The sequence below is a fragment of the Orcinus orca genome, chromosome 3 (assembly GCF_937001465.1).
Source record: "Orcinus orca chromosome 3, mOrcOrc1.1, whole genome shotgun sequence".
NCBI classification, from domain to species: domain Eukaryota; kingdom Metazoa; phylum Chordata; class Mammalia; order Artiodactyla; family Delphinidae; genus Orcinus; species Orcinus orca.
Genome location: NC_064561.1, coordinates 130,703,100 through 130,726,952, shown reverse-complemented (window position 1 = coordinate 130,726,952; position 23,853 = coordinate 130,703,100). Strand labels below are relative to the sequence as shown.

Genomic DNA, 23,853 nt, shown 5'->3' with positions numbered 1-23,853 from the left:
AATAAGAACATAGCCAGAATGGTTCAGAGTTTGAGATACTTCTATATAGAATGAATTTAGACATTGCTAATTAGTGGTTTGAATTCTAGCTCCCCCAAATATTATCAAAATAACCTTTTGATACTGGATAATTCTTTGTTAGAAGACGGGGATTATCCTGAGCATTGTAGGATGTTTAGCAGCAATCTTGACCCTGACCCTCTAGAGGCCAGCAGCATCCCCAGTCATGACAATCAAAAATGTCTCCAGACATTGCTCCATTTCCTCTTGGAGGCAAAATCAGCCCCAGTTAAGAAACGAATGCTTTACAGGTAATAGAGATCTCACCAAACAGGCTTAGCAGAGGCTCAGAATAGGGAGGGCAAGCTTGGGAATAGTTTCGAGATTTTGAAGTATGGTTTTCTTCAATGTGTGTCTTTCATCTTGAGAGTGGGGAGGTCTGGTTAGGGCTGGGTGAGGACAATATAATCTTTTATTTTTTTTTTTTTGCGGTACGCGGGCCTCTCCGTCATGGCCTCCCCTGTTGCGGAGCACAGGCTCCGGACGCACAGGCTCAGCGGCCATGGCTCACGGGCCCAGCCGCTCCGCATGTGGGATCTTACCGGACCGGGGCACGAACCTGTGTCCCCTGCATCGGCAGGCGGACTCTCAACCACTGCACCACCAGGGAAGCCCCACAATATAATTTTTAGGATTAATGGACATAGCAAGGTGAAGATTTTGAGGTGAGGGGTTTGAAAATGCTCAAATTGATGTAAAATTATTCTTTGATGTTTTCAGTAGATGAGTTGAAGGGTCTTTGGGGAGGTCTTTGGAGTGAACGATAAAGTCATTTGTAATTGCCATCTTCTTGGGCTTTCTGGAACAGTAAAGTTATGCTGAAGAAGACCCATGGAATAGAAAACTTATGTTAATGTAGACTGTGGGGATGGAAATGGTTTTGGTTCTCAGTAGATTTCTTGAGTTTTTTTCTCCCTCAGGTTGCTATCTACCTTTTTGCCCACTATTACCACATTCACAAAAGCCAATGTATAAGATGCCAAACTTATATATTGTGCTGTGTCTCCAGCACAGACTCTGGAGTTACTGTTTCATTCTGGTTTCACCACATTACTTTCGACCTGGGCAAGCAACACACACTTGTCAAACCTCAGTTTCTCCGTCAATATACTGAAGTCAGTAACAGTATCTCCCCATCAGGTTGTGGTGGAGTTTGAATGAAATAATACATGTCTGGTGCTCTGAACATAATATGCACTCAAAGGGTATGAACCAATTATGCAAAACTATGAAAAAAATGCCATAGCAACAGTGTACCTATGCTTGGACCGTCATGTTTTTGAGGACCTCCTTCATTCTCTTTTCCATAAGCTCTAAGAAAAGACTGGGTTGAAAAAGAAACTGAAACGCCCTCTCTGCATCCTAGAAATGTCATGGAGTGAGAGTGGCTAACTGTTCTAAGTTCCTCTACTCATGTTCTTAACGGAGCATGCTCTTTGGTCACCACTAACATGTGTGGGGTGACTTAGGCTATATTTTAGTAATGTCACTGCTGTGAAAGTCGGTGAACAATAGGAGTACCATGGCACTAGCTTGTGGTGGGTCAAAAGCTACTTTCCTGAAACTTATCCACTGGAACGTTCATCTAATCTATTTCCCATGGGTCATTTTAAAGACAATACCTTGCTTTAATGGCCATGACCTTGAATCCATTACACTGTGGAATTCTCCTTTTTGCTCTCTCCTAATTCTAATAACAGGTCATATACTACAGGCACTGATCTAGGTACTTATAGTTTTCTCATTTAATCTTCACTTATACGGTAAATACTGTAATGAGAAATCTGATACTCATAGAGTCAGAGTAACTTGTTGCAGAGACCTGGCTGATACATGAGCAGAGGCAGGATTTAAGCCTCCGTTAGGCTCCAAAGTTGACGATTCTCCTACTGCGGCATGATGCCACTACATGTCTATTTCTCAAAATAAGAACAAACTGAAAAGCCCAAAGCTAACACATCAAACATATCCTCGTCATGGTTTTACAAAGCCTGAGTCCATGTATAGTATTTGACCACATGGACTGGAATTTTCTGGAATATTGGCAAGGAAGAGACAATCTTGCAAAGTGGTAGATCTAATCTGATCACGGGATGACTGAAATAACTGAACACCAACCTCAAGTAACCACAGCCATGGATGGGATTAAGAGGGAAAAAAATAAAAACTCTACACACCACCCAGTACCCCAAAGCATTCTGAGGACTACAGACATGCATTTGGCAAAGAAGTATTTCAACAGCATAGTTTATCAACAAAATGGTAACAGGCTGAGGGAATTTCACTGGATAGCACTGTGACTGGGGAGTGACATTGGAATTAAATGTCTTCAAGAAAAATGTCTTCAAGAGTAGGTTTTCTGGGATAGTGTCCTTGTTTCATGGTGGTGGTGACTGTTTTCAGAAGAGGTGATTCAGTAAATGGACAACTAAATGCAATTCAAGTTTAGATCTCTGTGTAAGTTTTTTTTTTTTTTTAAACATGGATCAGAATTCTTCATTTTCTAACACAGCATTGTAAATCAACTGTACTTCAATTTTAAAAATTAAATTAAAAAAAAGATATTTTCACCTCTGCTTTAGTGCTACCTGTGTGATTCTGAGCAAGTAAACTGATTTCTCTGGGCCTCAATTTCCTTCTGTATGACAAAGAGGGATCCATAAAGTCCCTTCCGGCTCGAGTCAAAAAGATGTTATTAACTGACTACTGCCCTCTACAGGCAACTAGCTCAGCAGTCTGAGAATTCATAAAGGGGATGTTGGCAAAATTCTCCGGGATATTTAATGTTATAACTTAGTTTCCCACAGAATATCTTGTTATTCAATGAACCATGGTTGTGAAGCAATTAAAATGTTAGATTTTGTCTAGACCTCACTTTATAGATAAAGAATATGAGGACTCCCATGGCTGTGAACTTTCCCAGCTCCTTAGGCATAAGGCTTGAACGCAAGTCTCTTGATAATCGGTTCAATAGCATCCAATAAGTGACCCTACCAGTCTTTTGCAGTTGTCTTCAAAATACTCTTCCTTCTCCTTGTCCGACAGCACTGGAACTCAGCATTTCCTAAAATTTCTGTGAACTTACTACCCTTAGGAGTTGATGAACTGTGGATATTTCCATTAGAGCAGTAAACAGTTGCTTCAGTGGTGACTGGCGAGCACCTGGTTGTCAGGTTGCTTTCTTGCAACCTTCCCTGCTCCTGATGGGGAGGTCGCTTACTGACATTGCCAGGAGAAAATGTATGCGTGCTCAATATCTGATTGATTCCCTTTCAGTTCCAGGACTGTTAAAATTTTTAATCCTTCACGCTGAGACCTACTTAGAAGTTGGGACACACTATTCATTTCCAAGGTGGAGGACACAGAAAAAATTTCCTGGACAGCTTTCAGTGAAAATCTGAGTCAGTTTAAGCCTACTTGAAACAGTTTAAAAATTCATTCATGTTTTAATTTTTATTATTACAAAAAGCAGCATTTGTGCCTTGCAGAAAGTTATAAATTAAGATTAAAAAAATAAGAAAATGATAGCACCATATTCTTACCACCCATAGATTACCACTGTTAACACACCTGTGCGTAGATCCTGAAAGCTTTTTCCATGCATATATAAATATACATATACATATTTTTACCAAAATGAGATGGTGTGCTGTTTGTAACCTGCTTTCTTTAGTTAATAATCTCCATCTTTCCTTGTCAATAAATTTTTTTCTTGTCTAAAACCCAATCTGTATTCAAATTTCCCCTCCTTGTCCCCAAAATGTCCTGTACAGTGGTTTATCCAAACCAAACTCAAACCTAGGACCCTGCATTGCACCTATTTATTATGTCCCTTAAAATTCTTTAACCTAGTGTTGCTTCCTCCCTCTCTTTATTATTATTATTTTTTATCAAACACCTTGTTGAAGAGAACAAGGAAGGCTGAGGTTTTGTATGTTTTTCTTTTCTTTCATATTTTATTCTGTACATAAACCAGATTTTTAGGAAATTGCCCAACTTTCTGCTTTATCTTCACCTAAAGAGATACTGCCTTAATGGTATAACAGATGGTCAACAGCTTAAAAATACAGCTTTTAGTCTAAAATGAAATCTGTAAACCTGATCAAACATCTCTGTTTTTCTTGAATTTCTCTTTCCCACCCTATCTCCCAGTACCCAGAACAAAGGAAAATTATTCAAAATGATCTCAGGCCCTTTGATAAGCTATAGTGATGAACAAAACAGGCATGATCCCGCATGGAGCATACAGTCTAGTGGGGGAGTTGATTTGAAATTAATCATTAACATTAAATGCTTAATTAAATGATTACAAATACAAATACTGAGAAGGAAAAGTATAGACTACAAGGTGTCGGGGTGTGAGAGATAGCTCATGGTAGTATGTTAGGGAAGCCTTCTCCTGAGGAATGAACTTTAAATCATAGTCAGTTGAGGGGAGACCAGGGGGAAGACTGCTTCAGGCACGGGGAAGAGCATTTGCAAAGGTGATGAGATTTAGCAGTAGTGCCTAACATCGCTGGGATGAAGAGAATATAAGAGGGAAAATGGAATGAGATAAACCTGGAAAGTTAGACGGGGACCAGCCCATTCAGAGGCCACAGGCCATGTGAGTCATTTGGGGACTTAATTATCTAGGCAAGAGGAAGCAATAAGGAGCTCGAAGTAGAAGAGACACAGAGTCAGATTTAGGTTTTATTAAAATCTTGCTGACCATTGTGTAGAGAGCAGATTGAAGAAACAGGAGGGGAGACAAGGAATCAGTTAGAATGCCACTGTGATTGTCCAGCTGAGAGATAATGGTTTGGCCTAGAGTGATGGTTGGAATAAATCAAAGAAGAGTGATTTTAGAGATATTTAGCTAACTAGGAAGTGGAATCAAAAAAACTGAGGGACTGATTGGACGGGGAGGGGTGTGAGGGGGTGAGGGAAGGGGAGGCACTAAAGATAATAGAACTGTTTCTGTACAAGTGATTGCAACCCAATTCAAACTAGCTTAAGCCTAAAAGGAAATTGATTGATTCAGGTGCAGAAAAAGTCCTGGGAGTAGCTCAGATGCTTCAGGCATGGCTGGATCCAGGAGTTCAGATGATGCCTCACAGAGTAGATCTCTTTCTGATTCTTTATCTGCTGCTTTGGCTTCACCCTCTCTCTGAAAAGCTCTTTCCACATGCTGGCAGCTCCAGGTTCACATCCTCACAGAGTAGCAACTCCAGCAGAAGAGAACTTCTCACTGTTTTCAGGAAATATTCTAGAATTGAATTTCATTGGTTAGTCCTGGGTATCATGTTCACTCCTGGGGCTGAAAGGCAGAATCTGTCCCTCTGAAGCAAACAGATGCAGAGTGGGAAAGGAAATTTGAGGAGCTGTTACCAGTGCAATGGTGAATGACTGCTAAGCAGGCGAGAATGACAGTACTTATTATGGGTAACAACTAGGATTTTTACAGGCACAACTGAGTGGATGGTGGGGTCATTTGCTGGAGGAAGAGTATAGTGTCAAGGAGAAAGATCACAAGCTCAAATTTGCACCATGTTCTTTTTGAAGTCTATTAAGCTTATCCATGCAGACGTCATGTAGACAGATGGATACATGTGTCTGAAGTTCAGTAGAAAGTTCTTGGCAGTAGGTCAAGGTTTGGGAGTTATCTGTGTACAGAGTATGGATGAGATCACCTGAGGAGTGTGTCAAATGAGGAGAAATTTAATAGCTGAGTAGAAGATGATAAGGTGGCTACAGAGCAGAGTGAAAAAGAAGGGCTGGTCAGCCAATTAAAAGAAAACCTAGCGCAAATGATGCCATAAAGTCCAGAATGTTTCCTGAAGGTAAGTATGGAATGTCTAACTGTGTGTCATACGTCTGAGAGATAAGATCAGATGAGGAAATGTCCATCAAACATAGCAACATGGAGATCGTGGGTTAGTGGAACAGGTTTAGATAGAGTAATAGGGAAGGAAGCCAGGTTTGGTAAGAGGTTGAAGAGTGAATAAGAGTTTAAAAGATGGTAAAGATGAGAAGTTCGCTATGAATGGGTGGAGACTGACAAAATAATGGCTAGAGTAGGAGATGGAAGTCTAAGGAAGGATTTTTGTTTTGTCTTACTTTTTGATAGAGACTTGAACCTGTTGAGGAAGAATTTGGAAATACACAAGCTGAAAGACAGAGGAACATGGGATCCAGAGCACAGTGGATGAAGAGACCTTATAAAAGAGAAGGACCAACTCCTTCACTGTAATTGGAAGGGTAAAAAAACAACAACAACAACAAATGCTGTTGCAGGAACATATGTGGATCCCATGGCCAGAAACTGAAGCCATTTCTATATGAAATCTATTGTCCCTGTGAAGTAAGAAGTCATCTCCTTTAAGTGAGGGAGGGATCTGAAGTGTAAAGAGTAGAAAGACTTGAAACAGAGTTCAGGAGAACAAACTGGAGATACAGCAGGAGCTCAGGGCAGAGCCTGAACTTGCCTTCACCTGGCCCATGGGTGATTTCCCCCAGCAGTTCTTGGCAGCCCAAGGACTGAACCTGAGGTGAACAGTTGGCCAGTGGATGTGATGGAGGAGGAGTAAAAAGGAATTGATCGTAGAGTAAAACCCCATCATAACATGACGCATATGGTGTACAGTGGAGAGCCTTGCTTTGCCTAGGTTAGTGAAATGAGAATGGGGCCACGTAGAGAACGTCTACTGAATTCACATTATCACAGGATGGGTTCTCACGGGGCTTCACGGAGTGTACAACCTAATGGATGAAGGGATGAGCCGTGGAATCCATGTTGGGTAGGGAAGGGGGGAGGAGAGGAGGGGACTGAAAACTGGGGTTGACCAGAGGTGGTCTCCGAGGCTGGAGAACATGTTTGAGAAATTCAAAGGGCTGAGCCTCAACAACACAGAGTCAGCCTTAGGAAGGAGAGAGAGTCTTGCGCCATGAAAGCACACTGACCTAGGTACTGGAAGGTCCCAGCTCCATCACTCATTAGTCACGTGGCCTTGCCTCTGCTTCAGATTTCCAATTTAAAAATTGGGGATAATCGTATCTTTCCTGCTCTCCTCACTGAGCTATTGTCAGCAACCAGCTGAAGTGCTATTCAAGTGCGAGCTATATTAGAAAAGAGACCCAAAGGTCTCTTTTTTCCATTGTGGCAGAGAAGGGTGTGTGGAAAGGGAGGTGGTTACCCGAGGACTCACCGCTGCCTAGCGCTGGCCTCACATGTGTGTGTGCTTAGGTTAGGAGAGGAAAAACAAACTTTGCATGCTCTGCCTTGAGCTGTTGCTATTTACTAAGAAGCTGTTTTTTAGCAGTGCTGTGGTTCTATTTTTTTAATTGTCTGTCTTTATTCCATAACAATCCAACCTTCCTGGATCATTCACACATGTTAAAACACTAGATCACGGCCCCGCTGCCTGTGGACTGATGCTTCAGAGTGATACTGTAGAGGAGAAGGTAACCCAGTCTCTCTCCAGCGTAGGCTCGATAGTTTTGAGCCTTTATCCCCATTCTTCTCTCTCCGTTCTCATTTTCCCATTAATCCCCAACTCTGGGAAAAACCAAACCAAACCCGCTTCTTCTTGCAGTTGTCTCTGTGGCACCCCTACTCACCCTGTTGATCAAGCCCAAAACTTGGGAGTCATTCTTGATTCCTGCCTTTCCCTGATATCCAGTTTATTGACGGGTCTGATTGACTCTAATGCCAAGAAAACTCCACTTTCATGATCTTTACCACCAATGTCACAGTCCAGCAGCCGTCAGCTCTCCCGGGGACAACAATGATAACCTCTTACCTGGTCTCCCTGCTTCCATGTTTGCCTGCCTGTAGTCTATTCTCCCCACAATCTAGAGCCACATTTTTCAACGCCCAAGTCCGACGTCACCTAGAATAAAATCTGCCCTCCTCCTCTACTTTGCTCAGACCACCCTAGCCCTCCTTTGAGTCCTTGAACTTGCCAAGCTTGTTTTGGCTTTTGTTCCTTTGCCACAGCTGTTCTCTTGCCTTGGAATGTTGTTCTCCCTGATCCTCACATGGCTGGTTCTTTCTTGTTATTCAGATCTCAGATTGCCACCTCTCCAGACAGTCCTTCCCTGCCCACCCAGCCAAAAGTAGGATAAATGATTTCATCTAACAGAAACATATCCAGCCTTTTCCCTGTTCTTTCTTGCTTATTCCTCTTTTCCCTTTTCACCCTTAAAAAGGTCCCTTTCATCTATCTCTTAATTTAGCCTATGGTTTATAATAAACATCACTGAGAACTCCCTAAGTACCACCTGTGTGACTAAATTAGTGAACATTGCCTTGGGGAACAAAGAGATGCCTCCCTCCCCCCTTTTCTCTCTCTTCATCCCTCCTTCCCTCCTTCTCTCCCTTCTTCCTTCCCTCTCTCCCTTCCTCCCTTCCTTTACATCATTAACTCACAGGCTCCCATGATATATCAGAGTCATATTTCTAATATAAAGGCAGCTATGGTATAAAGACTCAGGCTAAATTCTATTTTCCTCCTATTTATTTGTTTCTGAACCTCAGTTTTCTTATATTTGAAGTGGCAACAAAAAGTACTATTTCACAGGTTGTTGTTGAGTGAGATGGTGAGTGTATCAGTTATCTACTGCCACAGTAATGCTGTGTAACAAATTACCTCATACCTTATTGGCTTAAAACAGCAATTTATTTTTTTCTCATTCCTCTATGAATGAGCTGGGCAGCTTTGCTGATCTGGCCTGGGCTCATGCACATATCTGCAATCAGCTGTCCGCTCTCATGGGGCTAGCTGGTCTGGGATGGGCTTCAGCTGGGGTAACTCATCTCTGTCCCATATGGTCTCCTGTCTCCCAGCAGGCTAGTCTAGGCTTGTGTTTCTGGTGGCAGCAAGGTTCCAAGAGAGAAATCAGAAACCACATTTCAAGTTTCTGCTTGCATCAAATTTGCTACTATCCCATTGTCCAAAGAAGCCACATGGCCAAGCTCAATGTCATAGGGCATGCACATAGGGAGGTATGAAAATCCCATGGCTAATAATGCAATTAATCCACCACAATGAGATCAAATCATGATGACGTAGAGCCTTCTCCTCTGAGAAGCCTCCCTGACTTCCCTCAGCAGACTTGCACACTCTTTTTGATATGCTTCTAGTGTAGAAATTACTCATGCATATGTACTGAATCCCGAACATTCTCTAGACTGGAGGTGCTGAGGTGCTGCACACTCAGCAGTGAATGTAACAAAGTCCATTACACTGTAGTGGTGGAGGACAGAGAGTGAATAATTATAAACACATGAAAATACACTTAATTCCACATACTGATATATGCTTTAAAATATTGTTTTGTAGCTCTTTATGAGCATGTCAGTCTCCCCCAGTATGCTGCAATCTCCCTGAGGACAGGGATCAAGTCTCTTCATCTTTGCGTCTCCAGTCCCTAGCACGGTGCCTGGCCCAAGAGGTGCTCAATAAATAATGAAACTGCAAGTGGGCAAGAGAGCCCTGCAGAAAGAATCGCCCATAGAAGGCATGGTCATGAGAGGTGTGAAGCCAAGAACCTTGTCATGGCAGTAGCTGTGCATTCTCAGGTGCGTATATCATTTGATTCTTATGTATTCCCATGAGAAGACACAGGACTGAGTTTTCTCCCTGACACTCTTCTCTCTAGATAAGTTTCCATAGAGACTCTCCTAACACGGATGTCTATTACTCAGCAGTGATTCTGACCAAGGGCTCTGGCATCATTTGCCTCCTTTTGCTTCTCTCCTAATCCAAAGAAACCTTTGCTCCCCACTTCTCAGCACTTACATGTCTCATCACAGATGACTGTGGTGGCAAAGTCAGAGAGGACAAGGGCTACAGGGACTTGGGTGCTTGCCTCTTCCGTTTGGGATTGTGAAGGCAGAAGTCAATCACTTTGAGCAGAAAGGCTCCACATTATCCCACATCTCTCAATCTGAAGAGAGAGAGACTTGGACTACAACTTACAAGTTTTGCCATTAATCATTAGAGTCCCTCTTCAACTGACTTGGTTCTAGACCCTCTATTTATATGTTATTCAGAGCCTCTTTCTGAAGACTAACATGCCTCCCTGAAGACACTGGTTGGCTGAAAAAGTACTGATGTGGCTACTTGACAGGTTTTTAACTGCTCAGCCACTGAAACATCCTTTTAAGGTGTTCTCATAGCATGCATCTTGGCAGAAGGCAGAACCTGCCTCCCACTCTAGAAACTGAAGAGTCCAATTCTAGTTTTCTTTCTGCTCACTGGCAGGGGTGGTGTGTGCATGAGACCAAGTCCAGCCAAGTGCTTCCAGCTGGGGCAGTGGAGCATTCCTCCCTCAGTGATCTAGGTAGCAGGGGTAATAGCACCAGAAGGAAACAGGGTCCTATAAGTAGTATCGAGTGGGGCTATCTGTTTGGGGTCAAATTATGTCCCCCCCCCTCATTCTTATGTTGATTATTTTATCCCAAGTATCTCAGAACGTGACCTTGTTTGGAGATAGGGTCTTGGCAGAGGTCATCAAGTTAGAGTGAGGTCATTAGGGTGGGCACTAATCTAAAATGACTGATGTTCTTATAAAAAGGAGCAATTTGGACACAGAGATATGCAAAGAAGGAAGACAATGTGAAGAGAAATACAGGGAGAATGCCATTTGAACATGAAGAAGGCCATCTATAAGCCAAAGAGAGAGGCCTGGAACAGATCCTTCCCTCACAGCCCTCAGAAGGAACCAGCCCTGCAGACACTTCAATCTTGGCCTTCTAGACTCCAGAACTGTAAGACAATAAACTTCTGTTGTTTAAGCCACCCACTCTTTGGTCCTTAGTTATGCTAGCCTTAGCAAACCAATACACCATCCCCATCAGAAAATTCCTGTAGCACTGTTTTGGCTCTGGTCCTAGCCTCTTTATTTTCTTGGTTCTCCATCTTCCAGGTTTTTCTGAATCAATTAAATATGTCTTCAAGAAACTTCTAAAAATTAAAACTCAGCCAAAGTTTGTTGTTTCCAACTAATACAAATACCATGTACTGAAGAGTTTTCCCTCCATAATGGACTCTGGGTTCATTTTTCTTCCTCTCTCTTAAAGAAACAGTTCCTGCTTCTGAGCTCCGTGGTTCAGCCAAGGCTTTGTAGGATTGGCATATCTGCCCTTCCTTTGTGGTCAGTGGGCTTTTAACAGATCTATCCCCACTCTTCCCTTCCTTCTGATAACACAAGTGCACTTTTCTTATATGACTCTTCTTAAGGTTGGCTGATTTGTTGACCCTCTTAAAACAAGCAGGATCAGAATACTATTCAAGTCATACTACAGAGGGAGAGATGCGTCCTCTGAAACATGGCATATTCTGTAAATATCAGTAGGCTATCCCCAGCCGCAGCCCCTCAGAGGTACATTCCAATTTTATTCCTGCTCTCGAGTGTGTTATGAGTAAGTACTCTGTTGTCTTTACTTTGGGTTTAGTCACATTAACAGCATAACTTGAACTCTTGGCTTGATAATACATTTTGATACAACATCCAGATTAAATCTACGGTAATAGTGTTCCATTCCTCATAAATATATGACACTGAGACTATGTAACAAGTGGTTGCGTGAAACTGCCTTATCTTATCAAAGGTTTGCACAAGATCAAAATGCTGGTGAATTGAACATTTATTTTCTTGGTTTTACTCTGATATTTCACAGTTCAAGAGATAAAGGAAAAAAACAAAAAAAAACACCTACAATAGAAGTATATTATTCAGCCCAGGCACTCTTATTTCAAGTTCAAAGCAGAGAAGAGGGAAAGAGGAAAAGGCCAACAGAGTATGATACCAGTTTTTGCCCCTACTTCTATTTCCTAAGAAAAGAAGCAGTGGATTCACTTTTGTTAGGGAATAACGATGTGCTCGATATAATGCTGACTACTTCACAAATATCATCCAATTTAGTTCTTGCAACCACTCTCCAAAATCACCGCTATCATTGTTATTCTCATTTTATAGATGCTACTACACATGGAAAGCAGAACATGTTTTCAGCAACCCCTAAGAAAGCCCAGAAGTAATAGTGGTCCCTTTGCTCCAACGGAGTAGCTGGGAATAAACAGCACAGGAAAGTCAAGTTGCTCCTCTGAGAAGTCAACAATGCTGACTGCACCATCACCTCTCATAACTCTCTTCTTTCAACTCATCCCTGACAACATGGGTAGACCCATTGTCCAAGGGTCCTGCCTGTTCAACATCTAGGATTTGATCTGTTGTGTCCATTTTGAGTGTCCAGGCATTTTGTTTCTTTTCTACTCTCCTTCTCTCTGACTACCTCTTCTATAGTTTATAGTGGAGAGTTTGGTGTATATTCTATAGTTACTGATGGTTATGGCTCCTTGTTCTCCCTGGAGCAAAAGATAGTATGGATGGCATGTAAGGTAAATAGTTATTTTCTTCCTTTCACCCTTGTTCCCTCCCACTAATAATGATCTAATGGAGTGATCTTGGACAAGTCAATTAACCTCTTGAAACCTTGGTGATTTCATTTTTAGAGTAGAGATGAAGGTACCTTAGGTGTCTGATGGCATGAGCATGACCCAGACCATCTCTTGAGCCTCTCCTTTTTCCACACCAGGAACTATTGGTCATAGCAAGTATACTCTCTCTCTCTTATGACATGAATAATTAATTGCTAATCCAATTACATGCCTTAAATAGGGACATCTTACAGTGAGCATTCTTCTGATTGGCAGTTACAATTGTTCAATAGCACCAAACTTGGGGCGGTAGGGATCAGACATCCCTGACTGCAGGTTCACTCTGCACGTGTCACTGGTCACAGTCACCCAAATGCTGTATTTTAAAATTAGTTTCTCAAATCTTTTTAATTTCAAAATTACATAGGGAAAAGGTTTTGCTTTATAGCACCACTAACACCAGGGCACAAAGCACACTTTGACCTAGAAGGGAAGGGCAAAGTCATTTGGGAAGTGAAGTTTGACCTGCTCTCATTCATTTTTTTATCAAGCTCCTCTATATTGGAAATTCCAAAACCATCATGGGATATTCTCTAAGAAATATTCATGGTTGAGATATTTGAACTTACTGTTGAATACATGAAACAGAAGTTATACTTGGCTTCTCTGTTGCTGGGGTACAGTAATAGTCCTCCCACTGGGGGCGCTTGTTTGGAGCATGGATTTGAGACTGTGAACCTGAAAGGGGTCTCTGGTGGATGTGAGAGGCTGCTGCATCTTGGTGAATGCTGTAAGTTCCCATAGTGCAGGCTGAAGACTTTTACTTTCTTTCTTTCCATGGAAAAGAGGAGGCGGAGTCAAATGACAGATGAGTACTTCTCTATGTAGCAAGGGGAATAATCTACTGCTACAATGACAGCTCTTTTATTAGACCTTCTTTCTTTTTGGAAAAATAGAGGAGCTCTAGGTCTTGCATGGTGGTGACAACCAAAAATATAAGCCTCCAGTGAGGCCAAGTTTCCTAGTGAGAAGCTGTTAGTCTCTCTTAAAGAAGATGATGGTAGTGATAGCAGTAGGATTACCGATAACCACAGCAATAATATATACTTAACATGAGCGAGGCACGTATTATGGCCCATGAATCTTTAAATGCTTTATGTGTGTTAACTCATATCATTCTCACAATAACCATATCAGTGAGATGCAATTATTATCTACATTTAACAACTCTGAAAAGTGATGCACAGAGACCTTCCCCAAGGTCACATAAATCCTGGTAGAATCAGGAATTGAACCCAGGAAGCCTGGTCTGAAGCCCACATGTTTTAACTACTACACAGAAGACCAACGGTCTCCACCTCCCCCGGGATCTCCACAGTGCCATCTCTGAGCCGCCACTCTCAACGGTAGCTCCAAGGGTAATTCCTGCCAGGCTTACTGACCTCGCTGCTAGTGGCTCCTCTCCTGGGACACAGTCCTGTACCAGGGACCACACTCAGCAGATGCTCCACTGGGGAAGTTTCTGTCATTGGAAGTGGCTTCCATCACTACTTCTTATCATGGCTGCTGCCAATGAATGGTGGTTTGGGGGCATCCACTCCTGCCAACATCATTTTTAGGGCCCTCTTTGTGTCTGCTGCTCCTATGACAATATCCAGCTGCCTCAGTCCTTGTTAGCAGCACCTCTAAACTGTAGCTTACTGAAGCTTCAATGCCACACAGCTCTTTCAAGGCACTTACCTGAGTAGTACAGTAGCTTAAATATGGCATTGAGGAAGCAAGTTTACTTACCCCTCCATCTCCCTTTTTTTCTTTGAGGCATAGCACTGGTCCACCTGGCTTATCAGACCCAATAATTAGACCTGTATATTATACTTGTATAGCTGTGTGTCTATTCCTTTCGAATTTACAAAGTTGTTTTTAAAATTCATTATCTCATCTAATCTTTACACTCACCCTGTGAGACTATCATGTGCTCCATTTTAGAGATGACAAAGTTGAGGCTCAGAAAGCTTTCATGCCTTTCCTAAGATTTTATACTAAAGCCAAGAGTAAACCTAACCTTAGAGTGTTAATTTCACCACACCATTACCAAGGCTATTATCAGTCCTTTAACTCTTTGACTTCATGGGCAAAATAGTATCTTGTTGTTTTAATTTATTGTACTTTGATTATCCCTGAGGCTATTTTCTACTTCTTTCTTGCCAACTGCCTATGCCCATTTTTTTTTTTCTTTTGGAGGGGTATCTTTTCTGAATTGACTAATAAGAATTCTTGCTATCAGGGAGATACTGATTCTTTACCATGTTTGTCCTGTGCCTTTAACTTTTATATTTTTAGGATGTACAGAAATATAAAACTGTTAGGTTGTCAAATTTATCCACCTATTTCTTCATAGTTTCTGTCTTGGAAAAGGCTTCTCAATCCAAAATTATATACATGTTTTTTCTACTTAGTTTGTAGTTTTACTTTTCTATTTAATTTTTTAGTCCATCTGGAATGTATTTAAGTATATAATGTGAGTTAAGGGTTCAACTTGACATTTTTCAGATGAACAAATAGTGATCCCAGCACTATTTATTAAATAATGTGTTCATCACATACTTGACCTTCATCACATATTAAGCACACCATCTAATGTCTTGTCACCTGTTCCTCTCTAGATAGAAGAGCCATGATTCTGGGCCCTAAATCAGACTGCACAGACTGAAAAAAGATGCTTCCTTCAATTATAAATGTGGTGTGTGTGTGTGTGTGTGTGTGTGTGTGTGTGTGTGTATGTGTGCGTATTTCAGGACTGGTTCTCAGTATCCTAGGGTTCTCCAAACTAGAGAGACATTTTCTACCTGTGACTTGTGTTAGCGAATACCTAGAATCTGAGGTTGATTTAGTGGCTGTTCCCATTCAGAGAACTCTTCCTTATTTAAGAAAAGTTTTGCTCCATTTAACACAGGGGTTTGTGGAGAAGATTTTGCAACCCTCATTTCCTTTTAAGGTTTCAAATCATAAGAAAATGTGGAAATACATGACAGCTCAAGACCTAAGCTACTGCTTGTATAGAAACAGAACATCAGTCTGGGGAGTCAGAGACCAAATGTACTGGTCTTTTAAATCCCTGTGAAATACCCTTGTCTGTGCTATTTATGGTCTGTTCAAGCACTGAAAATCACAAAATGTTACCCCTGAAATGGATCCTAGAATCTTCTAGTCCATCCTCCTTGTTTTCACAGATGTGGAAACTGAGACCCAGAGAGCTTACATGACCTGCTCAATAGGTCAGAACATGGGTTAAAAGAGGGGGTCTCAATGCATTACACTCTGCCCCCACCCCTTTTCTTAATAGCTCAGAGTTAATTAAATCAAGCAATTCAACTGACCAAAATTGTATTGACATCTAAAACTCAAGTCAGGACACAGGCTGAAAGTTCTTCAAATTTCAAGAGCTGTTCAAATTTGAACAGTTCTTCAAATTAATCCATTTAAATACATCTTGGATTGAGAAAATATATACTGTAAATAGCTATGAGTAAACACTCTCCCTGCTTTCTTTCTCTGTCTTTCTGTTTCACCTCTCTCCTCTCTCTCTTCTTCCTTCCTCCCTATCTTCCCCCTTGCTCTGAAATTTCTCCTGCCAGAAATAAAGTTCGCTGCACATGCATCTTATTGGAGCCCTCACGGTACATTTGGCTGTAATGAATGTGCCTCTCCGATGCAGGACGCAATTATTCTGCTGCCTCTTCTACCAAGCTGTGGTTATAGGTCCCAGAATTCAGGCAGGAGTAAGGCAAAGTGAAGTGGGTTAAAGCAAAAAGGACCAGGGCATGCTTATGGATGCATGCATAGTCCAACCCATCTAACCAGGACCTCAGACAAGTGAGATTCAAAGTCCTCTTCTGGCACACACAGTAGTCACCTTTGAAAAGGAAGGCAATGATGACTTCATTCACTCAGACAGAAAAGGGGACCAATGGGACTCTTAGTGCACAGAACTGGATGAATTTGAATGCTTGGTTCACGTACTCTTTCATGTTGGTTCTTGAATGATCTACTTTTATGTGTCTAGCTAATTCTTTAAGCAGTTATTTTTAACAAGGTGATAAGTACCCAGAACTGGCCATTCAAGACAAAATCTCAGACGCTAGTCTACACATTGACACTCCCCTCACCCACAGTCACTGTCATCCAAAGTGCTGTGCTTCTCAAGGCTTTGAGTCTCTTTTGATATAGTTTTACTGCATGTACTGTATTCATGAAAATATTTTTTAAATTTTAGTTATTTTTAACATTATAAAAATGGTATTCTCTGATGACTGAGATTTTCTTCAAAATAATAAAGGAGGGCCAAAGCATATAGATGAGGCAAGATCAGCCAAGATGGAAGCTGAGTGGTGGGTACATGGAGGAAATTATAGTATTTAAAACTCTCCATATAAAAATTTCTCAAGTTATCAGGCTGTATATAATACTTTGGGACTTTTTTAAACTAAGTATTTTATTGCTAAGAATCATTCATATTGTTACTTATTTTGATTTCTATATGATATTCCCAATTGTAAATAGATCAGTGTATTTGAAATATTTTTGAATACAAGAATTGAAGCAAAAGTTTTTTTTTTTTTTTTTTGCGGTACGCGGGCCTCTCACTGCTGTGGCCTCTCCCGTTGCGGAGCACAGGCTCCGGACGCGCAGGCTCAGCGGCCATGGCTCACGGGCCCAGCCGCTCCGCGGCATGTGGGATCTTCCCGGACCGGGGCACGAACCCGCGTCCCCTGCATCGGCAGGCGGACTCTCAACCACTGCGCCACCAGGGAAGCCCAAAAGATTTTTAATTCACCTAAAAATCCAAAGTAAAAATATTTTCCCTTTTCCCCCAGACTTTAGTTATCTTGATTTTTTGCACTCTTCTCCCCAGTTCTGTCCTCTGCCTCCCAGATCTCCTCTGCCACCTCCCAGTGTTCCATGAAGTGGATCCAGCTCACCGTGATCTCAGATCAGAACCTTGATGTTTCAACTTGACTCCAATTGGATTGGTTCTTAGTTACCATACAGAGCTTGGCTTCTTGGAGGTGTTGCCTCCAAGTACCTTCTCCCTTCCCTGCCTCAGGCAGTGGAGGACCCAGAAGAGCTCTAAGGGAGGGTTGGGAGGGTGTTCTCAAATCTCTGCGGTAGCATTGCCCCTTCTGCTACAAATAGCCTCACTCTTCCAAGACCCATCTCTGAGGGCTCCCTTCCCAGGAGCTGGGCCCCAGTCGGACCTAAACTTTCAGTCTTTCATGCAAAGACTGGTCTAAAGAAAATCCAGAGAAAACAGAATATGTCTCTCTCTCTCTCTTTTGCCCTACTCAATGACTTTTCCATCCTTTTAAATATTCATCCATGGAACACAGACACCACTTTCAAATGCGCTTCTAGGCTGCCTTCAGATTGGCTCGCATAGAGACTTAGCAACAACCCTCTTTCCAGGGCATCACGCTTGTTGCATGTGACCCAAAATGCTAATCATTTCCTTCATTCACCAAATATTTACTGGCTGCCTATTATGTGCCAGGCACCACAACAGGCTTTGTGTGTACAGTGGCAAAGAGGATGCAATCTCTGCTCAAAGATCTCCCCATTCAGTAGGGGACACAGAGAAGTACATGAGCAAATGTAACAGAGGCACTTGCCAAGTCAGGGCAACATTATGACCTCCGTGGGCCCTAATGCCTTTGTATTCATTGGACCCTTCCCCTATAAAAATATTAAAATTATACGCAAAAGTTCTATGCTAAATATTACATATTAAAACATTTCTTGTAATTTTAAAAGAACATTTTTATGGGCTTCCCTGGTGGTGCAGTGGTTAAGAATCCGCCTGCCATTGCAGCGGACACGGGCTCGAGCCCTGGTCTGGGAAGATCCCACATGCCGCGGAGCAACTAAGCCCGTGAGCCACAACTACTGAGCCTGTGCTCTAGAGCCCGCGAGCCACAACTACTGAGCCTGCGCTCTAGAGCCTGTGCTCCGCAACAAGAGAAGCCACTTCAGTGAGAAGCCCGCGCACCGCAATGAAGAGTATCCCCCACTTGCTGCCACTAGAGAAAGCCAGGGAGCAGCAACAAAGACCCAATACAGCTGAAAATAAATAGAAATAAAATAAATGAATTTATTAAATAAAGAACATTTTTATGAGCTCTTAAAAGTGTCATGAGTCCTAGACTATCTATCTACTGTGCTTAATGGGAGACATTGGCCTTGCCTGTCATATATATCTTCTTCTCTATTTTAGGATAACTCAGCCCCACCTCTTTATTCCTTCTATCCCTTTCTGAGAACAAGGATCTCCCATATGATGGTAATCCTACATTTGGTTTCCATCCACTGAAACTTTATATATTTGCAAAGAGTAGCAATGAAATCACATTCAAATGATTTTTTAAATTTATTTTTTACTTATTTTATTTATTTGGTTGCACCAGGTCTTAGTTGTGACAGGGACTCCTTAGTTGCAGCACATGTGCTCCTTAGTTGCGGCATGCGAACTCTTAGTTGTGGCATGCATGTGGGATCTAGTTCCCTGAGCAGGGGTCGAACCCGGGCCCCTTGCATTGGGAGCGTGGAGTCTTAACCACTGCGCCACCAGGGAAGTCCCTGAATGTCTTTTTAATTTATCATGATGGCAGCCACTTATATATCTGTCAAACAGTAACAATAGTCAAAGTGTGTTGACTCCTAAGTATGTGACACTAGTCCACATTTTGCAGAAATGAAGAAACGGAAGCACTCAGAAGGGAAATAACTTGTTCAGGTCCATACGACTAGTAAGAGGCATAGCCAGGATTCGAACCTGTAAGGCTCCAGGGCCTTAGCCACTATGTTAGTTGACCTAGGACACTATTGTATGAGACATACCATCCAGGCTATTTTCTACCCAATTTCTCATCCTTTACAAAACTGCAGACTGCCAGGAGCCCACAGTGCACAGGCTGGGAACCTATACTTAAGGCAAAAGTTCTAACTCTTTTTATAGCATGAAGCTGCCACTGGGACTCATTTACTACCTGAAATGTTTCTGTTTCAGGGAGCCTATTATGAAAATACAGGAGCCATGCTTCCCCCCCGTGTGCCCTAGAGCTCTCTCCTGTAGCTGTCCCTGGGCTAACTGAATGAGAAGCTGTGATTCCCCCTCCCAGTCCTCTGGACCTGCTAAAACAATTTAAAATATTTAAGTCCCCTGAACCTTTGTCCATATTCTTGAGCACTGAATTACAAAAAATACCTCCCTGGGTTGTGTCCTCACCAACAATGTAGATTCACAGAAAGGGAATTTAGGTAAAAAAGATGATGTCTTAAATTCTAGGCCCACAATGCCAGAATAATCCTTGTTTGCCAAGGAGAAATTTATGTAATCATGAGACTAAAGACACTTCTTATTTCCAAAATGTTACTGCAACCAGAATAATAGTTCTCCCTAAGTAGGTGCCAAAAGACTTTTTCCTGAGTCCTCCTAAGTGTTTTAAGTTGATAGAAAATTATCGTCTTGAAATTATACAGTCAGCTCCAGAACCATAGCTGTGCAGCATGGGAAAGGAAGACAGGAAGGAAACATTTCAACTGAGATGTACATCATGGGGGAAGAAAAGACATAACAGCCTGACCCATATACACCATTTTCTGGTCCAGAAATGTTATTTTCTTAACAAGAACTTCAGTAGAGAATCAAAAGCAATGATAAAAAAATTATTATTATTTTTTTTCTGTCCAGAGGGACAAAGCTTGAAAGTTTGTCATATTTTTCATTCATACAGCTTGGGGCCAACAAACACGCTGTGACTGGATAATATCAAGAACAATGAATGGAGGAAAATATGTGAAAGATGACCCAGAATAGTCCCTCCACAGTGGCATCTGGGTAACCAGTAACGAGCTGACAGATAAAAGATCATGTGACCGTCTCATACAACATGGTCTCCTTTCTTAAAAAGACCCCAAAAGTTATGTGTTTTTTATTTTTATTTTATTTTTTTTATAAATGTATTTATGTATTTATTTATTTTTGGCTGTGTTGGGCTTTCGCTGCTGCGCGCGGGCTTTCTCTGATTGCGGCGAGCAGGGGCTACTCTTCGTTGCGGTGCGCAGGCTTCTCATTGCGGTGGCTTCTCTTTGTTGCAGAGCACGGCCTCTAGGCTCGCGGGCTTCAGTAGTTGTGGCACGTGGGCTCAGAAGTTGTGACTCGCGGGCTCTAGAGCGCAGGCTCAGTAGTTGTGACACATGGGCTTAGTTGCTCCGCGGCATATGGTACCTTCCCGTCCCAGGGATAGAACCAATGTCCCCTGCATTGGCAGGCGGATTCTTAACCACTGCGCCACCAGGGAAGTCCCAAAAAGTTATGTGTTTTTTAAACTAAGTTTAAATTCCATGGAAGTCTATCTCTAAGTCACTGGACTCTGGGTAAAGAAGTGTCTGATCACTTAGTCTGAGGTCCTGGGATGGGATTCCAGGCTCGGGCAAAGGCTTCGGTCAGGGCGTGTGGATAGGTGGATTTTCGCCTTTCAACACATAACTGTATCCTGATGCACTGTCCGAGTTTATTTTCAATCACATACACAAGGGCTTACTGTGTATAATAAGCTGTCCTCTGAACCCATTTCCAGGAAAAGATTCTCTGTGTGTGTCACCCTGCATCACTTCCTTTGCTACACAGTGACTATGAGGACACCAGGACCCAGGACCAAGTGTCAAGCGCCAATGATGGGGCGGGTGGGGGGGGGGGTGACATTTCCGGTCCTCGTTACTGTTTGTTTTAGTGTCCCGTCCAGTCTGGTCTCAGATGCATCTTAGATGCATTACTCAGAATTTGCGGCCTTACTTCTACTTTCTCACCTGGAATGAAAACCAACACACATTTCACCGAGTCATCCCTACTTGTTAGAAAAGGAAGGAAGAAGAGAAAATTCTGTCTCACAGGTCAGGTTTCTATCTCAAGGTGGGAAAACTTGGTAATTTATACTTAAAAGTAAACAAGCTACGCCCACATTCAGCTTATGAGGTGTGTAAACATAAGACGGGCGATTCTAATTTTATTCCTGGTACTGTGTTCACCTTCTGATTCAACTCTTGTCTTTATTTTGAAGCAAATGAAGGCAGGCCCCCAATTCCACCTGAGACCCTGTAATTCCACTGGGCTTTTCAGAAGCGTTAGGGTCAACACAGGGACATGAATTTGAACACAAACTCTAGCTATAGGACTCCAACTAAAATGTGAGGCAGAGAACAGCTCCGAGATTCATGGATGTCAATTTACTTTGAGGAGAAGCTGGATAAAACTTTGAGTTTGGTCTCAAAATAGCCTGGACAATTTTAGTTTTCTGACAGCATTTGGTGGCAAGCCTGTTAAAGAACACCATCTTGAAATTTCCCATTTGTGTGCTGTAGATAGCAGATCATCTGGACACACCCAGAGCTTCAAAAGCATTAATCACCAAAGCACACCTGGCATGGAACAGAGCTACAAGGAGAGAAGGAGATAGAATTTTTATTTATTTATTTTATTTATTTATTTTTGGCTGTGTTGGGTCTTCGTTGCTGCGCGTGGGCTTTCTCTAGTTGCGGCGCGCGGGCTTTCTCTAGTTGCGGTGCGCAGGCTTCTCATTGCGGTGGCTTCTCCTGTTGCAGAGCACGGGCTCTAGGCGCACGGGCTTCAGTAGTTGTGGCTCATGGGCTCTAGAGCACAGGCTCAGCAGTTGTGGAGCACGGGCTTAGTTGCTCCGCAGCAACAACTGTGGGAAAGATGTGGGATCTTTCCGGGCCAGGGATTGAACCCTTGTTCCCTTCATCGGCAGGCGGATTCCCAACCACTGCGCCACCAGGGAAGCCCGGCGATAGAATTTTAGATGGACCTCATACTTTGTGTTTTGTGCCGCTTTGATGAGATAACAACTTGCCTCATTGCTAAGCCAGAGAGGCCTTAGGGTACAGCGGTTAAGACATGGATGCTGGAGTTATGAAGACTTGATTCTGAATCCCAGCTCTGCCATGTACTGGCTGTGTGAACATTGACAGGTTCCTTAACTTCTCCCAGCCTTAGCTTTCTAATGAGACAGAGTACATCAGGACTAGCATAGTATCTGCACATCTCGGGGCTCAGGGCCCTTCCCTTCCTCCTCTTTCCTTTTCACTGAGTATTAATAAGGATGATACGTATGAAAGTACTCAGCATGTAGTCAATTCCCACAGACTATCGGTCTGTCTTTATCACCCAGTGACGTAGGACTTAAAATTATTATTTCATTATCATTATTTGAAAAAGGTCATTTTAAAAGTTGCTGTTTCTGATTCTAGCTATCAAATCACTTTGACGTAGGCACTTTGACGTGGGCTGAGCTATATGAGAGGTTCAGTTGATGTAAGGCTAGTGCTCACCCAGGGTTCACATGTAAGCATTGTAAGAGGGTATTCCCTGACTTAACAAAGTCTTAGTGCTTGACTGCTATTGGCAATGGCATTAGACAGTGCACTCCTTTAAGTACCAATCCTGTACTTATAATGGGATTCGGGGGATTCTTTGGAGGTTGAAGAGAAACAAGGCTCAAAGTCCTTGTTTTAGATACTCCAAGTTATTAGAACGTCTCTGAAATACGGAAATGTTTTAAATTGAATTAACTTGGCAAGAAAAGTCTTTAGGGTGGGCTCAAGGGGAAACTCACCATCAGGTACATTCAAGTGCCTTCAGTTCGAGAACAGGGTCAAGATGGTCCAAGAGGAGAGCTGGTCTGGCACTGACATTGTCCTTTCCCGATTCACTCATCTTCATACAGTGTCCATGCCCAGTGGAAAACAGCTGAGGATGTGAGAAAGAGTACTGATCACGAAGACTTCCCCTGCTGGAACCCCACCTGCTGTGGCATGGAGCCTCATAGCTGAGTGGAACATGGCACTCTAGGGAGAAGCACTCTGCCCTGCCGACTTCCCCGACCCCAGATGATTGGTGGCAGCAGCCTTTCTGCTTGCACTAGACCGATGGACTAATGCTTTCAGTAGAGACACAGCAAGAGCTGTCATCTTCTTCCCTGAGTGAATGTGGACTTGGGTTCTTAGTCTCCTCATGAGCAATGGCCAGCAAAGAAAGTATAGACTTCTCTTCTCAGTGAGCACAGGGGTTTAAAGTTATTATAAATTGAACTTGCAAAGAAATGCGAGGTTATTTCATATTCCAAACTGATGAAGCAGGATATATTAGTGACGCCTAGGTGCATTTGAGTTGGCAGTCTTCATAACATCTGTTTCCAAGTCCTTCTGCAAATTCTTAAACTCAAGAATTTGTGAAAATGGAAAATTGCCAGGAGCTCACATCTTAGAATGAGTTACACCTCTTTACCTTACTGCCTTC

The 23,853-nt window shown here is 42.4% G+C and overlaps 1 long non-coding RNA gene across 1 annotated transcript in view; it reads right to left on the bottom strand.

Annotated features, from left to right (window-relative positions):
- The window catches only part of LOC117201675 (uncharacterized), a 282,833-nt gene that overhangs the window by 5,233 nt on the left and 253,747 nt on the right, over positions 1-23,853 (bottom strand). Inside the window, exon 3 of the long non-coding RNA XR_004483740.2 lies at positions 23,171-23,304. This is a non-coding gene — a long non-coding RNA (uncharacterized LOC117201675). The remainder of the gene's footprint in view (positions 1-23,170; positions 23,305-23,853) is intronic.